Consider the following 20,771-nt stretch of genomic DNA (forward strand, 5'->3'; position numbering starts at 1 on the left):
ATATCTTTATTTATAGCAATTTAATAGAATGCTTTGTTTATGACACCTTAATTCCCAAGAGATAATACTCTTTTTTAAAAATTCTTTAACACAGAGTTTGATAATTTTAAACTATATTATAGGTTGATTTCTTTAAAAATGAATACTAATTGCAATAATAGCACTTAGATTTTTAATTTATATTTTTAAAGCCTTATTATTCAGTAATCTATAAAGGGGACATATAATTTTACTTAAAATGGAATCATAACTTTGGTCCTTTTTATAGTGATTTTGCAAACAGTGTTTAAAATAATTCAAATCAAATTTTAAGTGCTTACTTCTTACCTGTTTTTTGGAATTTTATAGTAAAGATTTATAGACCTTTTTGAGATATGCACGCCAAACATCAATTAATTCTTTATGGATCATTATACAGAAGAAACAAAAACAATTCAAAAGACAATGTAATAAAATATAGGTACTTCAAAAGACCAGAAATGTGGAAAAGTATAATCAAAACTCACTACAGATTTTATACCGAGCAATATTACCACTGGGTAATATGCATGTGGGAAATGTTATAAGCTGTGTCTTGTATAGTGAAGATTTAGCTCAGTATTGTTTTGTGGTAAGTAAAGAAATTTAAGGATACAGTGACAAAATAGAAAGGTATGATGACTAAGGTAAATTTAAAGTGCTGATTCTTTTTACTTTCTTATTACTAGTATTTAACATCTATTTCACAAATACCATATGATTCACAGGTGACATGTTTGGAGGAGGATTCTATGCTTAATAGATGAAAAACTCTGTACATAACATTACAGAAGTTACTTATAAATATATATAACATTACTCTTCAAAGTGGCATGTGTAGTTTAGGTCATCTAAATCATCAAAACTTCATAGAAGGAAAAGAAAACTAAAACAAGGAAAGAAAGGAATGATAGTTTTGTTGTAAGGATAAGTCTACGAGATTTCAGTGATTTATCACAATGGAAAGGCAGTAAGTAAAGAGAGGAAAATGAGAGCTTGAGCAGAAAGTACTCAGCATAAAACTTCAAAGAAACCTTCCATAATGTCTGTTATCCTAGTTACAAAGAAAAAAGAAAAAAAAAATCCACCCACTTAAATCTAAAACAAATGGTCATTTATATGGCATAAGTACCCTTTGTCCAGGCAGGAGGGTCAAACCTTAGAAAAGAAAGAAGATAACAACTTCCTCTTTAGGACACAAAGAAAACTAGATTTTATGGTTACATTTTCTAATGTTAAATATGGAATATCTGAACTTCACTATTCTAAATTCTCAGTTTTGATAACTGAACAAGCCAAATTGATACACATCCTTATGAGTTACATTTATAGATTCGATTCTATTCCCAACCATAATGTATCACTAATTCTTAAAACATTGGGGGGGTAACAGGATAGTTGTGTTTTCTCTCAATATCTTGATGGGTTTATGAGCATAAAAAGTGACCTGTGATGATTTATAAAGAGTTGAATATTATTTTAAATGTGAACTGGTTATTTTATGCATTGCTATTGCACCTTATTTTGTCAAAGCATATTATGCGTATCAACTCGATTGATCTTTTTCACAATGCAGTGATGTACTTTGTTATGTTACAAATAAAAGTAAAATGACAAAGAAACATTAAATGACTGACCCAAACACATTAGAGACAGAGCCTCTTCAATCTTATTGAGGTCTTCTGATTCTTGTTTTAAATCTTTTTTAAGACTTAAAATTATGCTGGTTTACATAATCTTAGGCTTTTGAGATCATTAGACTCAAAAGTCTATGGTCATATGGAAGTCAGGATCTGGGCATCCCCACTTGCAACATTTTGAAAAGGCAATAAAGTTTCTCCCATTATGATCAGGAAGAATTCAGATAAATTCAGACTATCATCACTAATATAGGACACTTGTCATCTATATATTCATCTTGTGATTCAGTGTCATGTAAAACTCAGGCCAACCTCGTAGGATCCATGTTTTCCCTCATGCGGCCATCAGATGATCATACAACTGAAAATTATGCAGACAGTATGTACTGACTATGGAAAGATGAAAGTCAAAATAGATCAAGAGTCATGATGCTTAAAATATACAGTTGGCCTTTGAACAACGTGGGTGCTAGGGGTGCTGACCCCTCCGTATTGTTGAAAATCCAAGTATAACTATCGGCCCCAACCATAGATCCTGTTGTACTGTAGTATGGATTTAGTGAAAAAAATCTGCTTATTAAGGGGATCTGTGCAGTTCAAACCTGTGTTGTTCAAGGGTGAACTGTACTTTGAAAACTTTAGCATAAGCAGTGTGAAATAATGTGCATGTATTACTTAAGTTAAGCCAACACCCAGGTACCGGTCAAGAAAACATTTTTGTGAAGTGGTCAACTGACATGCTGCTAATCGAGAATATCCAGCCTAAAAGCTGCAGAGATGCAGCAAACTATCAGAAGGGGCCAAACTTGAGAGGTGGCTACACAGCCTTCCTAAAATTTCTGTCTTTGATCAACAGCCACCATTTTGCTAACTGGGTTACTGAATATCTCAAACGGGTTTTTAATGGTGAAACTAGTGATATATCTTGTTAATTTATGTGGTTAAATGAGCATTCATTGCTGAAATTAGAGGTAACCAGGAAGTATGGATTGCCTAAAGTAATGCACAACTTTGCTATTCAAAGTTGTGGATTATTTTAGGGTCCAGCAGCATCAACGTCACCTGGGAGCTTATCAAAAATGTAAGCTCTCAGGCTCTACTCCAGGCTCTCTCTATCAGAATCTGCATTTTAACAAGATCCTGGGGTGATTCACATGCACTGGTTTAAAAGCATTCCCCACCCTTTATGAGCAAGTTTAAAAAGAACTCTTGCAAGGCCTGTAATTTATACTCTTAGGAATACTGTCTTAGGTTCAACTCTATGGAGTCTGCACCATCATAACTTTTGACCCTGTTGGCCAAAAGAATAACATAATGCTGCTCCAGAATTTTGCACTTGCTTTGAGTAAATCTTTCATTCAAATCGCTGAACAGAGTACATGACAGGGCAAAAAGCTTTGATTTTACATCCCAGGTAGTCTTACTTTACGTCTATTGTCCCAGTGTAGTTACCAATAATGCCCCCCATTTCACTCTCAAAGGTGTCTGGGTTTAGATGATAAATTATACAGTCAGTCTAAGAAGAGGTCATATGAATTTTCACTTTTGTACTTGCTTGCTAATAACAGACTCCCACATTGATAGTTTACAAGGATAAAAGATGGGAACTTTTTCCTTTTGGGAACCTCTAGCACCTGTGATGTCTCAAGATTACCAGTTTATTCTGTCACCCTGATATGCCATCCTATCTAAAAGAATTATCAAAAATGGTAAAAGCAGTATTTCTGGATTAAGAGATACAGGAGAAATCAAATGACCTTCAAACTCATAGTCCGCTACACATTACCCTTTAAGTCAGTTCCTCTATAAAATGTTTTGTAATTTTCAAAAGAAGATAGAATAGAAGATGCTCCAGTTCTAAAACAAAACTGTTGTTTATGAGGAAATAAATCAATATTAAATTGTAAAATGCCTTAATCCCACAATTTATTCCTAAAAATCTTGGTCCAAAAAAATCCAAAACACTTAATCTTATCCAGCCACATCTACATGAGTATTAAATCAACCTCCAGAAGCATATACATTTTAGCCAATATTATATCTTACTGTTTTGAAACCCATCCCACAATTTCTTACACAATTAAAGTTAAAATGATGGAATTCTAATGCTTTCTAAGTGGCAACATTTGAACCATATCATCAAAACCAACATGAATTTGTAACAATGCAATTCAAGGCCATCATTCAGTTCCAAGTTATTGTTTTCTGAAAGTAAATAAAATGGTTTGGACCTCTCATTTAAATAGATTCTAGATCTGTGGTACAGTTTTGGCAATGATGAGTTTTCTTGGTACATCGATGTTACCATAATGGTTAAGGAACTTATGAACATAACATTTGTGGTAACCAGTTTACAATTGAGAATCGAAAGATGCATTTTCAGGATCATAAATAAAGCTAAATAACCTCTTATTCAAGGGAAGGAATATCCAAAACCTGACCAATTGTACAAGAATCCCAATTAACTAAGACATTTCTTACTAGTATGCAGGCCAGTATGTGATTACCCTACAATTGTGGAAGCAGATCACTGTGGAATTACTATCTCTCTTAGACAATGTTCTTTTAATCTCAGTGAGTTTCAGCTATTCTTACACTGAACATGGCAAATCAACTTAAGTATTAAGAAATAACTCATAAATTTACTTATCAGACAGGCTTACCAAGAACAAAATGTTAAACTGATTGAACTATTGGACTGATTGATGACAGAACTTTATCAAAAAGATTGTAGTTTCTGAGAGGTTAAGTAGTAGTATTTTTCAGTTTTTCACTGTCCATATTCCTTTCTTCCTACATTTTGGTATGACTGCTGAGTTGAGTAGATGGATTATTTTTGTGGTGTTTTATGGCCAAAAGTTTCTTTGCCTTCCCAGGAATTAAAGCCCAGTTTAAGAGTTTAAAAATGAATGATAGTTTAATTCTCACCATTCCCATTTTAACAGCCATATCAAATGTGTAACTTGCTAGGAGTGCCTTCCAAATCTCAAATCTGTGAATGCAATTTTTTTCTTTCAATTTAGCAAAATGAAAGTAATGGACATCAGTAACCTATACGTGGTATCCACAAGAAATGAATACCCTGTAAAGAGCACTAAATCAGGAGTAAGGAGACATCATAGGAGTCTCACCTCTGCTTAACTATTCTTGATTCACTCTTAACCAGTGAGAGTCCAAGATCTGACTACATTCACACCCTAATTCAGCCACTTACTGGTCGTGATGAACTTGGGCAAGCTACTCACCCTCCCTCTGCACAGATTTCTCATCAGTTACATGGACATAATTTGTAATAGTTCTGCTTTGAATACTAAGCATGTTCATTCATTCAAAGAGATTTAAAACAGTGTCTGGCTCAGAGAGTATTTAATAAATATTTTAATTGTTTGTTTTACAAAGACTTAAAGACAAGTACTTTTATAACAAGTTCTAGACTAAGTTTCCTCTTTCTCCTACATTCTCACTTGAATAGATTTGATGATTCCTAGGGTCCTTAGACTTCTAAGATAGTGTACCTCCTTTCAAACTTCTAAAAATACATACATAACAAGGCAGTCATCTTTAACCCTTATATCTTACTGAATATGCACTGCTCAGGCAATTACAAAATATTTTTTATCTAAACTTATATTTTTCAAACAAGATATGTATCTATAAGGAAATACCAAAGGAATATATGAAACAACAAAATAGCTTTCATACTTCTATGTATAAATACAATCATATAAAAAATTGAGGGAAAATAGAAAGCCAAATAAATAAATAATTTAAACAAACAGAGCTATGAAGTAGAATGCAGAAGTCACTACATTTTAAAGTAAAGCATGATAGAGATAGTTCTGTAGAATGATTTGAGAATCTCTGCTCAAAATGATAAAGAAGGGTGGCTTTTTAACATTTATATCTCTGTGATTTGTGTAAATAAACTTAGACCATGGATTCTACCACTGACTTGGCTATTGACTTGATTTCAGTCAACTCTGCCACTGGAGGCTGAGAAATTCCAGCTGTCATTCTTGACAAACTGCTTCTTTTTCAAGAGGTTCTTCTTTAAGGCTGGCTTTATGACAGCTAAGACATACCAATTTATTATGATGAAAGACTCAAGTGCACAGGTTTTTGTAAAGCCATCTGAAAATTGCATGGATCCATTTTATCTTTGTGAGAAAATTACTACTAAAACTATGTACCTTTGTAAGCTCAGGATGGTTTAAGTGGAAAACACTGGTTTTGTTGCCACATTGAAAGCAAAAGTACCTTTTAAAAAACTTGAAACAAAAGTCATCCATCAATTTCATCTCACTTAAAAAGAAACTAGTGATAGCTGTCGGGCAGTGTGAAAGCCTGAACTGACACGGATGAGCTTTTCTTCTACTACAACACATAAGAATCTTGTATAAAAATAATCATATTAAAACAAACACATGATGGGTCTTTTTCAAAAAAGGGAAACTCTGGCATCCAGAATTATGGAGATAAGTCAAACCTAGAGTGGTAAGCAGAAGCAAAGGCTCATGGGAATTTGAACCCATGTGTAGGTTCAAGGGTGTGATGCTTGGAATCCCACTGCTTATGTGGATTTAGGAGACAAGAAACATGGCAAGCAGAGCATCTTTAACGCAGCTTCAAAAGGTATTTTCTCCTTGAAAAGCAAACACAATCATTGACCAAGGTCTAGGAAGGGATTCTAAAAGCTAAACTAGAATAAACTAAAATAAAAAGCAGAGAAATCAGAATTCAAGGAAAGAATAAAGCAATTATGAAAGAATGGCAAATAACAGGGACAAACACTAAGCCACTTCAAGAGCAAAGGTTCTGGAACATACAGGAGAACAGTTCCACATAACTCAGAACACTAAAATCAAGTTAATTTGTACTTTTCTTCAAGGTTATTAAGATCATCCGAAACAGACAAAGGTTTTCAGCATGATAGTCACTCAAATGATTTTGCTAACAATAAAAGCAAAAGATAATGTATTTATTAATTTACTTACATTTATGTACATACATTTGAGGCAGAGTTGGTTTGTTTTGATCTGTTGTAAATTCAGAGCAGATATGTCTATGATTTGCCTATATGTACTTAAACACATTTGCTGAATAAAAAACAAACATTTGTTACCATTTTAAAAAATTAGTAAATATGAGGGGGAACTAATATACTTGACTAAATAACAGGAAAAATAAGATTGAGGAAAGCAGAGTTAAGGCATTCTTGAGTTATTTTACTGTTACAGAGAAGGCTCAAAAGGGAGATTAAATTTAGGATTCTTAATTCAAACACAAATATAACTTCTATAACACTAGAGAGAAATTAAAGGCAGAAGACATGACAAGAGGCAGGTAAATAGAAACCATAAAATAAAATGGTTGAAATTAGTTCAAATATATCAGTAATTAAAATAAGTATTAAAAAATCAGAAACTGAGAAAAGATTGTCAACCCCTAACCCACAAATGATTATTATTGAAAAAATACTTTAAACATTCCTCAAATCAATAAAAAATATACTCTTATAAAGGTAGTTAGATATAGTAACAGTAATCAAAGCTGTACAAATTAAAGTTACAATGAAACACCCAGATATACTCATTGGATTGGCAAAAATTTTTAAGTATGCAAAACTAAACATCTGTAATGAAGTTAAGAAACAGACACTTTCAGAGTTCCAGTTTCAATGTGTGAGTCATGGAAGAATGATTTTTATCCTTCTGTGAAATGTCCAATATTTCTAAAATATTTCATAATTGATTTTAGTTTTAAAAAGGTGCAGAAATAAAAAGGAAAAAAAAAAAAAACAGTAAGCTCCAGTAAGAGGGAATAGAATTGAAGGAACTCTTGAAATAATGCAGCATGCAGTAACACTGTAGATCCAACTATTTACAGCCTTAAGAAACTTAGGCTATTTCTTACACTAGGAGATGTATACAAGCAGTTTTACTCTCACTAATAATATCAAGACTCTTGAAAGTTAAAAGTTCATCAACATAAGAAAAGATTAAAAATCTGGTTTCTCACACAATGTAACGCTATATACGTAACAGTTTAGAAGAATGCATCATTTGCCAATGTAAATTCATCTAGAGCATAAAATGTTGAATGCAAAACTCCAGGAAAACAAATACAGTATATATGGATTGGTTTTTAATAAAAAATAAAATACACTAAGTGTACTCTATAAAGACACACATTTTTAAGATTAAAAAATATAAAAACTAAAAACATAGTTGGGAGAAAGACAAGCAACTTCAGGATGGTCATTTCATCCAGGAAGTTAGGGCAAGAAATGCATCCAGGAGAAACAGAAAGGGGGCTTCTACTTCTCTCTGATGCTTTGTCCTTTAAGCACAAAAGGTCTGAAGCAAATATGACCCAAAATGTCAGCTTTTAAGAAAACTCTGAATAGTAGAATAATGATTTTTATCATTCTCTGAAGAGTCTAAATTATTTCATAATTAATTTAACTTAGTTTTTTTTTTAAGGTGCAGAAAGCAAAAGAGAAAACTGTAAGCTCCCATTAGAGGACTATATGAAATGATTTTTAAAAGTCATAGGAGTCTCATTTAAACCACTTAGGGAGTTAGAAAAGGAGAATGAAGGAATGAGTGGCATGTCCTTCAGGTAATTCTCCATAAATACAACTTTTACTTTTCTTGAAATGGATCTTTTGATTACTGTTAGACATCAGGGATTCCAAGGTTTTATTTTCTGACAAAAAAAGTATTAGATTAATTATGTTGTCATTTAAAGGGAGATTCCCATGCTTTAAAAGGAGACCATGTTGATATCTTCTTACAAAATAGAGTTAAGCCTAAAAGGTACATAGCCTTCCAACCTCATCAAAGATAACACTCTAAGGAAATAATCTGAAGTTACTTCCAAGACATGGAACAATGGGGAATAAAGTATCCAATGTTCCATCCCACAAAATATAGATATATTACTTTTAGCCTATATAATTCCATAAAAATCAACGTTACCAAACTATCATTGTACCCACTCTTTTAAATAAGAGGTCTGAAGAAAATAAATAATTTTTTGATGAAATAAATTTGAAAGCAATAATTTAAAAATATATTTTTTACAATATGGGAATGAGATTAATATTTTGTTCTAGAATATCTGCCTTTAAACAATGTTAAGTACTCATATACTTGTTCACATAAATTAACTGTAAAAATGTACTCTTACACTTAAAAAATAAATGCACTTGTCTAGTGAGTCCATTAGATTTTAGCTAGAAGGATACATACTATGATGGTTTAGGTTTAAGTTTTGGAAGCATTGATATTAAGATATTTCTTTAAGGCAATTTATTTTTTAAGTTACTCCAGGTTCATGTCAATAAATGCTTGTTGTTGTATGTTAGGAAATTTCTCTCTTGGCTTCTAAATAGTGGGCAAGGAAGAGAGGAGGAAGTTTTGTATTCAGTTCAACTGCAAGCTGGAGCAAGTCATTTAGCTGAAAAAGAAGTGGAACGACAACACAGACATGTTTTAGTCCACTGGAAAATACTGCCTTGTTCAGCAAAGGACCCTTCCAACCTATGCTGACAATCACTGCAGCATGATGGTGCAGGTTATTTTAAGAATCACTGACCATTGTTCTGCACAAGCTCAGAAAAGTTTAGCTTAGTGTCCCTTAAAGTGCCCTAGGACCACAAGCACCAGAATCATCTGTGGAGCTTGTCAAAAATGCTTATTCTTGGGCATAACACAAAACATATTGAATAAGAAGCTATACAGAGTTTAGGGGAATCTACATTTTAATATGCCTTTCAAATAAGTTTATGGAAAAAAAGACACCTCAAAATTTAAGAACTACCTACTGTAATCTGTAATCAGTATCTTAAAAAAAGTTGATGTTCGCTACATTAAATCAAAGTCTTCAAATTAAAGTAAAAGACACATAGTCTGTGTTAAAAGGACAGAGATTTTTCCATTTAAGAAATCTCTAATTCATTAAAGTACTGCTGCTTTATCTGAATAAAGGTATTTTTCTATGCACAAATAAATATATTTTAAAAAAACAAAATTTTTCAAATTTGCAGCTATGAGACATTCCCTCAGGGTCCTGTAAGATGACTATTTTGTAATCATGAAGAGTGTTTTGTATTATCACTTCTGTAATACACAAGATAATATTTTTACATTATATGTCCCAACATAATTTAGACGTCAGGGTCACAGCCTTCAGAGAGAGAAAAAAAAAAGAATAAACCAATTAGTAATTAAGGTCTAGGCCAGTTACCTAAATCAGATCAGTAACGGTGTAAGAAAAATGAAAGACAAAATTACAGATTTGAGTCCCTAACTATCACAAATGTCATGAAAGTACACTTCCCTAGTTGAAAAGTTGGGAGAAGTCTGAATGGCTCAATATAAACACCCAGAAGTAAACTCAAACTGCACACTAGGCTAAAGGAAAAATATAAATATTAAAATTCAGTCAGTCTAGGAAAGAAAATTGTCAGAAACAAGACATAAATTTTTATCAATATGAGCAAAAAATCACTAGCCTTTAAAATGTGAAGTTGCAGTATGTGGAGTTTCAGATCATTACAGTGGTACAAAGTAAGGACATTTTAAAAATATGCAAACAAAAAAATGAAAATTTGCTTACATTTTTTTGAAAGTACTGAAGTAATGCTTTATTTTACCTAGTATTCACAATATACTTCATATTTTCCATTTAGCAAACAATGGAATTTCATTAAAAGGCACAATACTTTCAGATGTGGGTAGGAAATGGAAACAGAGCAAGTTAGTTTTATTAAAAGAAAAATTTTCAAGGAACATCTCCTAGCCTTATTATAAGAAGAGTATGGCAAATATAAAGATGGGAAATATGGAAGGAAATATGTATCCACAGAAAATGGAACAAAGAAAAAAATAATACATCAAAGTAATGAGTAATAAAAAATTAGTATATAGGTGAATGTAAAGAAACAGCATTATCTTTTTTCTATCACTTTACATTTAAAGAAGGTTATCTGGGAAGAGCATATAGTTGTGTCTCACTTTATTATCCAATTTGATCATCTCTCTCTTTTAAATGCAGTATTTAGAATATTTACATTTAATGTGTTTCTTGCTATGGTTGGGATATTACTCTTTGTTTTATGTTTATCCCAACTACTCTGTTCTTTTTTTCCCTTCTTTTCCTGTATTATTTCAGAGTAATTGAAAATTTTTATGTATGATTCCATTTTATCATCACCATTTGCTTATTATCTAAACTCTGGGGTTTTTTCATTGGTTGCTTTGATTACATCATATGCATTTAACTTATTGTAGTCTACCATTAAATCATGTACCACTTCACCTATATTGAAAAAATATTAAAATACACTTCCACTTACTTCCTTCCATTCTTTGTGCTATTATTATATTTCACCTTTACATGTTTAGTTTTAAACTAAAATTCTTAAAATGTTTAGTTTTAAGTAGTCAGTTATATTTCAGAGTTTTTAAAATATATAGCCAAAATCTTTTATATTTAATGACACATTTATCATTTCTAGGGATCCTTAGTCCTATATGATACAAATTTCAATCTTCTATCATATTTTTGTCTAAAGAACTGCCTTAAACATCTCTTATAGTGCAGGTCTGCTGACAGTGAGTTCTCTCTGTTTTTGTTTGTCTGGAATAATCTTTATTTTACCTTCGTTTTTGGAAGATATTACGCTGCATATACAATTCTAAGATGACAGTTGTTTTTTTCATTCAATGCCTTAAGATGTTGCTCTTCTCACTTGCATAGTTCATGACAAGTCTGCTGTCATATTTATATTTGTTTCATGTGTATAATGCCTTTTTCCCTCTGCCTACTCGGAAATTTGTCTCTTTATCACTGGCTTTTAGATGTTTATGATATGATTTGGCATGATTTTTTTCATATATCTTCTTCTTGGAGTTCATCAAGATTTTTAGGTTTATGGTTTCACAGTTTTCAACAAATTTGGGAAAATGTTGGCCATTATTTCTTCCATTATCATTTCTGTTCCCTTACCTCTTCATTCTGGGTCTTTAATAACACATGTGTTAGAATACTTTAATATTGTCCCACAAGTCAATTTTGCATGATTTTTTTCAGGTTTTTTCTCCTTGTAATTTATTTTATATATTTTTCACTGCTATACTTAGAATTTGAAGAAACTTTCCTGCAGTGTTGAACCTGTTGTTCATTAAGGCATTTGAGGATTTTTTTTCAAATTTTTATTTTTCATCTCTAGAAATTCATTTGGGTCTTTTCTATATGTGTTTCTCACTTCTACTTGAACATATGAAATATACTTTTAACAGCTGTTTTTATATCATTTTCTGCAAATTCTTTCATATGGGTCATTTCTGGGTCTATTTCTATTGATCAACTCTTCTAATTTTTATGGATTGTATCTCCCAGCTTATTTGCATACCTAGCAATTTCTTCTTCCTCTTACTATTCATCACTTTAGGAATTAGGGATTTTATTTATTGGGATTTTGTTGTATTCCTTTAAATATTATTTGGCTTTATTTGTGGATGCAGCTAACATCAATAGAACCTCTATCCTTTGAGGCTTGCTTTTAATCTGATTTTTAAAGCAAGTTCAGAAAAGCCTTTAATTGAGTATAATTTTATTCTACCACTAAACACACTCTTGAGGACTCTACCCATATATTAGGAGACATTTTCACTTTGGCCAGTGGTAACATGGATTATTCCCAGCCTCATGTGAGCTCCCCATGAGACTGCCCTGCCTACTCCTTTCTGTTGGTTCACTTCTTAGTTTCATGTACTTTCCTCAGACGTATGCACAGAGCAGTACTCTAGAGCCTCAAGGGGATCTCGTGCAGATATTTGGAGTTCTATGTCCATGCTGTGCCCTCACATCTGATATTTTGTTCTCAAATTCTAGGTGATTTGGTCTATTCAAACTCTATCTCCTCAACTTCACAAGGCTTCTGAGCATTGTTGAGGTTTCTCTTAATTACACTACCTCTTAGAGACTCCAGACCATGCATTGGGGCAGTTGAAGGAATCACATTCTTTTTTCCCTTCTCTCATGGATCAGTATTCTGTGCTATCTTTTGACCATTGCCTGAAAACTGATGTTTTATATATTATGTCTGGTTTTCTACTTGTTTAATGTGAGAGAGTAAATCTGGTCCCATTTTTAATTCCATCATAGTGAAAAAAAAGGCAGTCTACACTGTTTCTTTTTCTAGGTAAGTTATTGAAAGTTCATAAAATGTTTAACCTTAAATTGTAATTACATTATTTCTATTTTAAGTTCTTATCAATATACCATGAATTTTCAAATAAAATTTGCTAGAAAAAAAAGTGTATTTTGATGCTTGTTGTCATTGTATATTTTCCTCATAGGTCTTAATATGCAATCAAATTGCTACATAAGATTGGTTTTCTTTTGGAGTCAAAAATGTTCTTAAGTTCAGTTGTATTTTTCATTTCCAATGAAAATTAAGTCTTTAAAATTTCAAGGATAATTTCAATAATTTTCTTTTCTTGAAAAGCAAACATAACTGGACATCTTGCAGACTTCTAAAAAAGAACTCATCCATGTAGGATTACTTATAAATTCCGTATCTACTGGGGAACTCTTCAAAGGTTCCATATTTGTTTTTTTCATTAACTATAGGACTTAAAGGAAATGTGCAATGGCTCTGTCTATGTTGGGTCTCTCTGTTGCTGGCTCTTCATAAATAAGGGATAAAATAATTTTCCACTCATCTCAGGGCTTAGAAGTAAGACATGTTAAATGACATCAAACGCAAGTCATAGCTTAAAAGGAGATGCTTTTGTGAAGACAGGTTTATTTCCCAGTAAAACTACACATCTGCTTGGGACTTCTCTGTCAATTTCCAATGAGACTAAAGAGACAGCAATAGAATTTCCAGTTTCTCTCAACAGAATAAAAATAAAAGCTACTTGTGGTAACCTATGCAAAAGAGGATCATCTAATCATGCTTGCTTATTTCACTGTGTTTTTTGCTTGTTTTCATTTTGGAGTTTTTTTAAGCAAGCATGAAAGATTTTCTTTGTCCAGACAACTGAAATGAATCCACTAAGTCATCCAAAAAATTGAAAAAAAGAATTGAACTGAGGTAGACCCAAGATGATTGATCCCTGGATTTTAAACCCCCACAGCTCAATCTAGGTCAGCTAAGCCTTAATCTTTCATTTACAGAGTAAGTGCTTTTGAAACACATATACTAAGAAAAGATTCTCTGGCAAAGAATAGCATGTTCAGTGGTTTGGTAATATGCTATAATGACATTTTGATTGTGTGCTACACAAAACTGTTATGTCATTATGAAAACACAAGGTAACATTTGTCAAATCTAAGAGAAAGAGAAATTTCAAAGTTGCACCTATAATTAGTGTAGCGTGAAATCTAAAATACTTTCATTTTTACTCCCAGAACCAGATTTTGAAAGTGGACAGAGTGGTTCTTCCAAGGTTTTGGATTAAATTAGAGGGCACAAACTTTTTTTTTTTTCCTTCCTTTTTAAATGAGAGAAAAGGGAACAACTTCTCAATTAGGACAGACCTTAGATACTGAATATTGACAATGGCTCCAAAACTGTTATTTGCTACTCCCAGTGATTGTCAAATCCCTTGATATGAGTCTTAACTACAATTATAGTAGGTCCATGTCACTTGAATAGTTGACTGCCAATTTAAACTATTAGTAAGAAAACTTAAATTTTTTTTTAAGTTTATGAAGCTAACGTGCATTTTTCTGAGTCACAAACTTGAATCATGTGGATTTAGAGGCTGATGTAGTAGAGGGAGCCTGGCTGTCCACACAAAGTATTCATATCTCACTTCAATTCACTGACTTCAAGGTTTTGTCTCTTTCCTCAGTGTTTTAAATAAATCTTGTGAAGTAAATAAAATATCGACTCTGTGGAAAATCCTAAAGAATGCCAAGAGCTAGCCTTGTTGATAGAAATGAAAAGAAAATGGAGCAGTCTAAAAAAGCAACAGTTTCTTAGTCAGAAAATACAAGTTATAGATGCATTAGAGCACACAAATCAAATGTGATGGTTGTATAAATGACTTCACCATACACTATGTACAAAAATAAGAAAATCCAATTAAGGAAATTACTTTAGCAATTCCTTCTTCCAGTATGAAAAGTGATCATTAACTAAGATAAAACTTTAAAAGAAAAATTCTGGTGTGAGGTTACACTTAGGCCAAACATAATTCTAAATGGAAATGTAATTGAGGAAAAAGCCAGAAGCCCATATAAGCACTCTATAAAATAACAGGTGCCACAGGCACTTGTATATTTCAGAGATACAAAGAACTGGAGGCTGTTTAGTAGAGTCAAAATCAGCTGATGGAGAAATAAAGTGTCTTTGCCTACGTGAATCTCTCCAGTGCTTAACCCATGAACCATCAACACTGTGCAGTTACTATTCCAATTATGCATTTTCAGGTAAGTTCATGATTAATGTTTCCTCAGAAATGTTGTAGTGTGTGGTCTATTTTATTGACACTTATTGTAAAAGCATTTATAAATGACTTCAGTACTCTATTTATATGATCTTTATGCATCTAAGCAAGTTCCTAATATTTTTCAGTTTTATGTTGCTGTTTTTTATGGAGGAAATTATGCCAGAGTGATACTCTTAAGAGTTTTATTGATTAAAGATGACATGGTAAGTTTCATTGAAATAGTTAAGTTTTATGGTACACTTTTCTTAGAGTTTAAAAATAATTTTTAAATAAAACTGGTGAATAAGATTTGAATAGCTGCACCTATGTTACATATTATGTATTCAAGTACTAAACTTTATATGGGGCATAAGAAAAAATAATGTACTCCAAGATTTCATTTTATGATTAAATTAAGAAACAGTTCTGAAGAGGTATAATAACGTAATGATAATAAGACAATTCCATTCAAATAATATCAGTTTCACAGAAAGTCAAAGGGAAAAAAAATACTACCTCAGTCTCAATATCCAGGATGCATTAACACCTAGACAGCCATCCAGAGTAATGCTAAGTAATAGCTTGTTGATGAACATCAGTTGTGTAACATATGTAGCCCAGACGTCAACTGGCATCCATTTACATTTTCAGATCTCAACTAGATTATGTGAACACACACTGACTCCACATCCTGTAGATGAATAATACCTTCCCAAACCTCTGGTCTATCTGAGCAGCTGCTCCCACTGAGTGAACTCAGTTCTGGATTATCTGAATGTTCTGAGTGCTCTGTCCCTGTCTACACTGCATCAACCTAGATAAGGTTTCCTGAACATTCTGTAACTTCTAACAAATCAAAACCCACTCATTAAAAATATGGATGTGCACTGTAGATTTTCGTGAAGACAGTGAAGCAGTTGTCTCAAAGAAGGGAAAAGTTGAATAGAAAATAAGACACAACTATGTTTTAAATGGCTCCATCTACCTATTTCTCAGAAACTATCCTGCCAAATGCTTCTGTCTTTTCTCAACAGTGGAAAATATTGAAATTTGGAAATTTGGAAAGAGTTCAGCTGAGTCATTCTGATGTGGGTTGTGGCTTCCATCAGATAGTCACTAGAGCTGCAACAGGTGGGGACTGGCCATACATTTAACTGTTTTCATGCAGTCTCAGAACTTCTCCATGAGGTCTCTCCACATAAGCCAGTTTGGACTTCCTCACAGCATGGTAGACTTGGGAAAAGGAGCTGCTTACACAGTAGCTCAGGGTTTCTTTGTGACTATTTGAGGCAGCAAAGCAGAAACTGTACCTTTCAGGATGAGCCTCAGAAATCACAGTGTTGCTTCAGTGTAGTCACAAGTCCAGGTGGGTTCAAGGTGAAGGAATATATAGACTCACTGCTGAAAATCACAGTGTAAAGCTAAAATATGGAATGGGAGATGTGGCCATCTTTGGAAATACAATCTGCCACATATGTTTAATTATTTATCTTATATTTTTACCCAACTCTTCTTAACATACAGCATCAGAAAGTAATACATATAAATGCATTAATTTAACATTTTATTACTATTATGAATATGGTTCTTTTAGTCACTAATGGAGTGCTAAAGATCTGGAAAATAAACATAAATGTATGTATTTTATAAAATTAATAGCATCATTAACCTATCTACCAGGTAACATTAGTACAGCTGCTGGAGTTTTAGTTAAAAACACGTCAATGCCACTGAGAGCATAGAATCTAGAAATGGTCTGCTGGAAAAGGATGAATACTTGAGTTCTATTGTGAGCTCTGTGTCCTGAGAAAGACCTTTAAACCTTCTGGGCTTTCAGTTTGATCCTCGATAAAATGTCTTTTTTAAACAATCCTATAATTTTATAATTTTGTTTTCTTTTCCTTTGACTGCATGGTAGGTATCATTATCTTTTATGGATGAGAAAACAAAACTCAAGGAGATTAAATATACGTCCAAAGTCAAAAATCAGTGTCAAAAAGTTAGGACCAAAACTGAGCTCCAAGTTCACTACTCTCAGTCACATAAACTACTTTATCAGTACAACAAAATACCAACAAGTGAATGCATTATTTTATCTAGAATAAATTAGGGTGGCTACAAACCTGAATGTAAATTTCCATCTGTTTTACTGATAAAGTTACTGATTACTACATTTCAACAAAACAGAAGATGCCGTCGACCCAGGCCTTTCCTCCTTGCCTGAGTTTGCCAGGATTCACATCTGAAGACTGTCAGAGGGCCCCTCTTGAAACCCCTGTCTCTGGTTCACACAGGATATGCCAAACTAGACTGACACAGTCCCCCTATTTTTATCATTGGCACACCCCAATGGGTGTTCTACCTGCACATTTAATCTGTCCCCCCATCAGCCTGAAAATAAATGTACATATGTTTACAGAGTCTACTACTTGCACAGTTATTATGTTAAAATATTTGGATGATAATATGCTAACACAGATCAGCCTCAATTATTACTGGCATTGTTCATTTTTTTAAAAAATCAAGTTATAATACCTTGTAATGTAAAATTGTACTCACATATCAAAAAGGTAATAGGTTTGCATGCATTTGGCAATTTTTAAATACATCAGCCTTCTTAAGTCAAGAATGAATAGGGAAATCCCTTGGCATATGATTTAACAATTGAATACTATTTCCTTTCTTCTTATTTAGAAAAAGAACTTTTGAGAGTCAGTCTGTCATCTGTGCATTTCACTCTAAGGGCAGAGCTATGTACAATATTATGGCTCTTTCTTGAAACAAAAATTCCGAAGGACTATTCAATGTAATTATAAAATTTTCTAGGGGGAAAAAAAACAGTTATCAACACTGACCACCCCAAAAGCCCCAGGAAACTTGAATAGACCATTAACTATGGAAAATATTACAAAAAGTATTAACTAATTATTTTCACAAAAGACTCCAAATTCAGAAAGTTTTACCAGTGACTGCTTTAGAACTACTGAAAATATCTGTTATAAAACTCTCCTGAGCTTTCTCAGTACATAGTTATATCTTCAAATAATAAGTTGGCTTTCCCTTTTTAAAGAAGTTAGTCTAAATAATCATTACAAAAATGGTTACTGGAGTCATATAGACCCATTTTTGCATGCTGTTTCCAGCATTCATGAGATGTGTGATTTTGGTCAAGTAACTTGATCTCTTTAAGCTGCAGTTTCTTCTTCATCAGCAAAATTAGAATAATGATAATGGGTTACATAAGATAATTTACAGAAATTTATAACAGCACCTGACACATAGAAATCAAAACTACAATGAGGTATTACCTCACACTGGTCACAATGGACATCAACCAAAAGTCCACAAATAATAAATGCTGGAGAGGATGTGAAGAAAGGGGAACCTTCCTACACTGTGGGTGGGAATGTAAATTGCTGCAGCCACTATGGAGGACAGTATGGAGGTTCCTTTAAAAACTAAAAATCGAGTTACCGTATGATTCAGCAATCCCACTCCTGGGCATATATCCAGATAAGACAAAAACACTAATTTGAAAAGACAAAAATTCTAATTCGAAAAGATACATGCACCCTAATATTCATAACAGCTCTATTTACTATTGCCAAGATGTGGAAGCAACCTAAACGTCCATCAACAGATGAATGTATAAAGAAGATGTAGTATATATATACAGTGGAATATTATTCAGCCATAAAAAAGTATGAAACAATGCCATTTGCAGCAACATGGATGGACCTAGAGATTATCATACTAAGTGAAGTAAGTCAGACAGAGAAAGACAAATATCATATATCACTCATATGTGGAAGCTGAAAAATGATACAAAGGTATTCATTTACAAAACAAAAATAGACTCACAGACATTAAAAAATGAATTTACAGTTCCAAAGAGGAAAGAAGGGGCGGGGTAAACTAGGAGCTTGGGATTAACAGATACACACTACTATATATAAGATAGATCAACAAGGTCCTACTGTATGGCACAGGGAACTATAATCAGTATCTTGTAATAACCTATAATGGAAAATAATTTGAAAAAAGAAAATATGTATTATATATATAACTGAATCACTTTGCTATACATCTGAAACTAGCACAACACTGTAAATCAACTATACTTCAATTAAAAAATTACAAAAGAATGGAACAAAAATTTTTACAAGAACAGAGGCCAGTGTATCAGAAAATCTCAGTCCAGAAAGACACACATTCATGTACACATATAAATTTACTATATGACAAAACAAGCATTATAAATTAATAATGAAGGCATAGAGCACCAATGTTAGAAAAGCTATTTGGAAAATAACCAAGTTAGGCCTTTATAATGATCACTTGCCTATTATTTGTCTCCCCAGCTCAAAATATTTCCCCTTCCTTGGTAACTCCCCTTTCCCTCATTCTTTGATATGGAATCTGATCCACAGAGAATGGGCTCCAAGAAGCCAGAGTTCATCCAACATGACCTTGTTTCAGGGCAAAATTAAGCACCATATCCAAATTAGAAAAACAGGGTCGCTTTCCTGGGAATTCAGATTGAGAGTGAAAGCCAGATTTAGTCTTTCTCTGGATGGTTGGATGGTTCCCACTGGGACAAGGAAACAGAGAAAACAAATGAGAAGGATGAGGAAATGCATTGAGAGCACAAGCCAGAGAAGGAAAACAGAGATACGGAATCCCAGTGGCATGCCCACCCTGGTTCCCTGTCTCTCCTTGAAGCATGGCTGCATCTTGAACATGGGTAAGAAACAGCCTACCTTTCAAGAACTTCAGGATTCTTGTCACTTGCATTCAGACTATACCGAAATAAAATGACTTTATCTACCAAAATAAATTCCCAAAGAAGTACATGCTGAATTTTAAAATGAGGCATAATGCAACAATTAAAATATTCATGCTGGAAAGGTAAAGAACATTCTAAAAGTAAAAACACTATGACGAAAAAAAGAAAACTACATACTTAGCATTTCATATATCTGCAGTGTTAGCACAATCATAAACAAATAACAAACAGGGAAAATATCTGCAACGAACATGATACAAATATGCAAAAACGGCTCTTAAAAAATATGGAGAAATATGCTAACATATCAAATTAAAGGCAGGCAAATCCGAGAACAAACAAATCAGAGAAGAAATACAAAATGTTGTTAAACATGTAAGAAATAGCCTAGAAATGTAAAGAAATGTTTTCAAATTTAAAATACATAGTATAGTACCTGTGTCAACATTGGTACACAGAAATAAGCGCTAAAGGGCTCATATCATTGTCGGAAATTAATTTTGCAACACATATAAAGGCCTTCGTATGTGGCGTTTTTCATATGTACCTTTTTGAGCCAGTAAACTAAATCAGCTCTTCCACTTACAAGTACAGGAAGCCAACTGAAAATGCTGTAATAAGAAAAGGAATGGGTTGGTTCAAAGAGGTGAAAACTCCAGCAGTGTGCATGTTGGATCCCAGTGCTCTAACATGTGATTATGAAACTCTCTCTTTCCATATCAGGACTGCTTTCAAGTGTGATAGCTCTTTTTTTCCCCCTCAGGCAGGTGCACTTTTGGTTTATGTTCTACCAGCTTCATGAGACAGCAGAAAGAGGTTCTCAACTTCCCAATGGTTTTTCGTAAAATCTCAAGATGACACCTCTCTGTATATTAC

The sequence above is a fragment of the Camelus ferus genome, chromosome 7 (genome assembly GCF_009834535.1).
Source record: "Camelus ferus isolate YT-003-E chromosome 7, BCGSAC_Cfer_1.0, whole genome shotgun sequence".
Classification (NCBI taxonomy): domain Eukaryota; kingdom Metazoa; phylum Chordata; class Mammalia; order Artiodactyla; family Camelidae; genus Camelus; species Camelus ferus.